A 5,923-nucleotide genomic window follows, 5' to 3' on the forward strand; every position below is an offset into this window, starting at 1 on the left:
TCGCACTCCAGCTAACAATATCAGGTGTCGAAACAGAGGTTGACATGGAGCCCAATTTGTTGCGCGTTTTTCAAACCACGTGAACCACCTACACGACTCACCATTCACTTTCCGACTCTATATCAAGGATGACTTAGGAGGCGCCCAAGCATCTCTCTCCTAAATATCCAATGGCCTCGCGGGAACTGAAGATCACTTGGAATTACTTGGATCACTTGGACGAAATAAAGAGCTTCAGTTTATCTATAATATCTTACGTTCTGCTAAAGCCTAGCTCATTGGTACATTTTTTTAGGTTGGCTGTTCTTTTTTGACGTTTCATGGCCTGCCGTTCAAAGAATACCTGAACAACCACCTAATTGTCATATGTTGAATAAGGTATTCTGTTATGTTATTCTCGATGTTATCTGGAGGTCTGAAAGTCAGTCATTTCTACCAATTAGGTCACAGACTACAGACGTGTTGCAGATAAAATCAGTCGTGCCCAGGCGTGGCAAAATGATTGTTTTCCAGAACACATCGACAATGACTCTAAGGCTCCTAAAAGTAGTGTTGTAAGCTATCCACGCACAGCTATGACAGGTTCTGGAGGTCCCGGAAGTAAGCATCATCCGGGATCTTTTTTAGCTCAATATTACATTTTGAGAAAAGGGCTGCGACGTTGGTAAGGATGCACATCGATATGTCTTCGAGGCTAGGCGTGTAATTTCCGGGAAAAAATGGCCCGTTTCTTTCACGTGTTTGAGACATAACCGAAAAAACGGGCGTCAAATAGAATCCTATGACCACCCACCACCAACTAATTGCGAAACAATAATTGGGAGCATTGCTAAGTAACTTCCTACTAGTTACGTCTGTTCTTAGCGTGAGACTTGACGTACTGAGAAGACCAGCTAATTAAAAATGGGTACTTCGCAGTCATGTTCACGGGACTTCCTTAATCTGGGTATCGCTGAAAGAAATCCGCTTGCCGGAGTTGTTAGCAGCGGTGAAAGATGAGCTCCTCAAGCATGCTTTGGAGAAAAGCAGCCTCGCTCTGTACCACGTCACCTCCCTCTCTTCAGTGATCTTCCGCGACTGTTATTCGTCGAGGAATTACAAAGATTGCTAGCTTAGACTGAGTGAATGGCTCAGCGAGGAGATCATCGAGTGGGCCAAAGATTCCCAAAAGCACTTGCGAGGTCTGGGGCCGATGGAATGAATGGATCGGCAAAATTCTTATTAAAGGCTTTTCAGGAGCTAGGCCTTCGTATAATTTTCTAAAAGGTGGCTGTGTCAAAGTTACCTTTTCAAAATTCAAACTTATTAATTTTCGAACTATGATTAGGTGTCTGCCACCAAATACCTGGATGTTGAAGACGACGTTTTCTATTGGCAACCTTTTTGTAACATGGCGGCGACAAAGACAGTGGCGGACATTTAACAAGGCGTGGTAGCTTGGCATGTTCGTGCTACATTCTATATTTCCATGTTATATCGTGGCCTTCGGAACCCACTTTCACAGGTGCTTCTCGCTACGTATGGCGATGCAACGGTCGGCATCAAATTAGTGGCCACCGCCACGAGAGCTAATGGCAAGGGTTTAGCTGAACCACTCCTGCACAGCTCCGTATGGCACCAGACCTCACGTACTAAATGAATATGTTACATAATCGCTTATCCGATAATTTTAAGCAGGATAAAACACAATGTCCCATCCAATGTGTCCAAGTGTCCTAGAAGGACGGAACCACAAGGCCGTTGGTTGCTGTGTGGCCATTTGTTGGGCATTAGATGACTGAGCAGAAAGTGTGACGCTTAATGTGCGTTTGAATCTGCCCTGCTTGACGCTACTGATGGGGAAAATATGCTATACTCACAAGACGGTGCTGTAAACGAGTCTAAATTATTTATTGTCGGCTTGATTGTTACTATAATTATAGTTCATGATATTATTGTTGTGATATTATTATTATTATTCATTGTATTAATATTATCAATAATCAACCTTTTGTGTTACGGTATATAGTGGTGTGTCCCAAGGTTCCATACTAGGTCCAATTAATTTTTTAATTTTCATCAGTGACGTTTCCAGAGAAATCCAGAAGTCCATTTCTTCACGCAAATGACATCAAAATATTAAGGGACATACACAGTATCAAGGACTACCCCGCTGTGCAGTCCGACCTAACCTCACTCTCAGAATGGTGCCAGTTAGAAGGGGATCGCACAAAATTAATCGAAAACCAGAATTATCTCATATTCGTGTAAAACCGACAATATCGTCTTCCCTTATTCTCTTGATCGTGCAGCGTGGACGAGAAGTTGTTGAAGTAAGCGACCTCGGGGTGTTGTTCTCGCTGTACACTAGGCTTCTCCGCCCAATAAGCGCAAAGCATCGCGAAGCCTTCGGGTGCTCGGTTCCGTCTGCAGACTTTCTGTACCCCAGTTCCCTTCCTCAAGTTATTTACATCCGTCAGTCTCCCCTTGCTTGAATACGCCTCAGCATTCTATACTACACTATAATACTAGCATTTTAAATTGATAGTTAGTTAATTCCGCTTTAATGGCGCAAAAGCGACTAAGGCCATGCTGCGCCAGTCACAGGACAGTATAAGATCCATTGTTACTGCAGCATTAGCTGTGTTATCTAAAAGTTGATGTAGATAACCGGTTTCATGTAAAAACTCGGACAAGGTAGTTAATGACACTAGTGGATCGTCCCCCAATATTAAGGCAGGGTGCAAAGGTATATGTAAGTGATACAAATTTTTGAAATGTTCCCACCTCTGCGTTTCAGTGTGTGGACATGATATAATGATGTGGGTTACTGTAAGCGGTTCATGACATTTCTCGCATGTGAGTGCGTTTTCATTTCGAAGTAAAAATTGTGTGTTAGATGCGTGTGTCCAATTCGAAGTCGACATAACATTACCTCATAGAACTGTTCTTGGTGAATGCATGATTTAGACTCGCGAAGCAGGGGTTTAGTCATATGTAACTTGTTATTTACGTACGAGTTTCATTCTTGTTGCCATTTTGATGCTAGGGCCTTACGAACCGCTCGGATACTGTCTTTGTATGGAAGTGTTATGTGTGTTACGCTTTTGTGCGCTGCCATGGACGCGCTTCTATCTGCTGCTTCATTCCCTGGCATCCCAACATGGCTTGGAACCCAGCAGAATCGTATGGTTCCTTCGTATTTCTTGCTAAGTACTATGTTTAAGATATCGCAAAGCAGGGGTTCCGACGCGGACTTTAAGTTTAGGGCTCTTAGAGCACTTAACGAGTCGGTATAAATAATAGCATTCTTGTGCCTGTCGGAAGTAATTTTCTTAACTGCCATCCATATGGCATACACTTCGGCGGTAAACACTGAAGAAAAATTATTTATCCGAATGCTATTTTCCGAATTTTTCGTGACGATCCAAACACCTACGTGTTCTTGTGTTTTAGAGCCGTCAGTTTAAAATTCAGTGTAATTTTTGTATTTTTCTTGAATAGCTCGGAACTCTTGTATTATGTGTTCTTGTGGAATGTCTTTTTTCTTTACATGTGTTAACGTCCAGTCACATAGTTGTGTAAAATTGCACCTTGGTGATCTTTCGGCAACCTGCACGGCTTCAGGAGGGACATCATAAGTCTGACACTATTGTTCGTGTATTAAGATGAGTGGCCGAATCATGTTTGGTTTATTTGTGTAGTGTATTCATGCTTTTCACTGTGTTACGATGTTGTAGCATATATGTTGTGGTGATGACTGAATTCTTAATACATAGCAAAGTGTAAGTTGTGCTCTGCGGTGCTGTAATGAAGACTCATTGGAGTCGACGTATAAACTTTGTACAGGCGAGGTCCTGTAAGCACCAATAGCTAGTCGTAGGCCGAGATTATGAACTGGATCAAGTCGCTCAATGTAGGGCTGCCTAGCTGCACCATAAACTAAACTGCCGTAGTTGAGAATGCTACGTACAAGGGATCGGTATATACGTAGTAGACATGTTCGGTCAGATCCCCAGTGCTTATGCGATAAAACCTTGAGGATACTTAGCGCTTTGTTTGCTTTAATTTTAGTTGCGTTAATGTGTGCCAGGAAGTTCAGTTTAGTGTCACACGTTACGCCTAGAAATTTATAGTGTTCTTTGACCGGTAGCGTTCTACCATGCAATGTGAGACCTGGAGTGCAGTGCAACCCTCGCTTCTGCGAAAAGAGCACTGTAACAGTTTTGTGTGTTGAGAACCGGAAACCATTTTTGTCAGCCCATTGTGTAAGATTATTTATCGTTATTTGTAGTTGTCGTTCGCAAGTGGGTAAGTTTGAGGCGCGGCAAGCCATCTGCAAATCGTCCACATATATTGAGTGCATAACAGATGATGGGATGATCTTATTTACAGAGTTCATTTTGACTATGAAGAGCGTCGTGCTCAGAATGCAACCTTGTGGAACGCCATTTTCTTGTGTGAGTGTGCGCGAGAGTATTGTGCCGAGACGTACTTGAAATGTTCGATTGGACAAGAAATCGTATAGACAATTTAGCATTCTTCCGCGGATTCCCATGTCAGCCAGGTCTCTCAATATTGCGCATCGCCATGTGGTATCCATACGCCTTTTCAAAATCAAAGAAAACCGCGAGGCAGTATTGCTTGTGAAGAAACGCGTCATGTATTTCATGTTCTAGTCGCACGAGATGGTCATTGGTGGTGCAGCCCATTTTGTATCCGCACTGGTGTTTGTCTATTAGGTTTCTTGTTTCAAGGATGAATGTGAGTTATGTTTATAATGCTCTCATAGGATTTCGCTAGACAACTTGTTAGTGCAATGGGTCTATAGCTGCTAGGGGATGTTGCGGGTTTACCAGGTTTTAGAAAAGGCACTACTACCGCTTTTTTCTAATCTGTGGGTATTACGCCAGACTCCCATACCTTATTGAAAAATTTAAGAAGTGCCCCTACCGATGCTTGGGATAGTTGTGCCAGCATTTTGTAGTGCACACGGTCGAGACCTATTGCCGTTTTTTTACCGGCAGAGAGAACTCTGTTCAATTAATGTATTCTGAGGGGAATTATTGTACATTTCAGCTGAAGCCCCAGTGGTAGGCAGTCTCTCTTTCTCAGCCGATTCTTTATATTTTAAAAATGAATTTGAATAATTTGCTGAGCTGGATATGTTATAAAAGTGTTCACCTAATAAGCTGGCCTGATCCTGTATTGTTGTTTGTGGGCCTGGACATGTAAGTAGTGGTATTGTGTATGAAGAATACTCTCCTCTAGATTTCCTCACCTGGTCCCACATTCATTTTGATGTGACTGTACTATTGATTGAAGTTATGTATTTTTCGCCATGATAATTTCTCCGCATTTCTTCGAATAAATCGTGCTTTGGCCTTGGCCTGTTTGAAATTTAGAAGATTGTTATAAGTGGGGTACCTCCGTAGGATTCCCCAGGCCTTATTTTGTTCTTTTTTGGTTTAAGTACAATCGTTTGTCCACCAACGATTTAGCTTTTTGCGCACAATACCGGATGACTGGGGTACTGTCTTTTCTGCCGCTGATATTTTAACGTCAGTGAATTTTTTGTTAAGTTGATCAACACTAAGCTCTGGTGAAAAGAGATTTTCTAGTCTCGCGTTCTCCATAAAAACCTGCCAGTCAACGAGATATAATTTCCATCGGCGTGGTCTTGTTACTAAAGTTTGTGGTGATGGTAGGAGTTTGACGAGTGCGGGTAAGTGGTAGCTACCATATGACGTGTCGAGAGCTTCCCATTTAAAATCAGTAAGAAGAGAGGGCGAACAAAAAGCTGAATCTAAACAACTAAATGTGCGAGAAGTCGGTGAGAAATAAGTTGGCGCACCTGAATTTAAAATACAGGTATCATTCGACAGAATAAAATCTTCAACGAGTTGCCCTCTTTGGTCAGTTTTGACACGGCCCCAAAGAGTAC

This window comes from Dermacentor variabilis, chromosome 9 (genome assembly GCF_050947875.1).
Source record: "Dermacentor variabilis isolate Ectoservices chromosome 9, ASM5094787v1, whole genome shotgun sequence".
Classification (NCBI taxonomy): Eukaryota; Metazoa; Arthropoda; class Arachnida; order Ixodida; family Ixodidae; genus Dermacentor; species Dermacentor variabilis.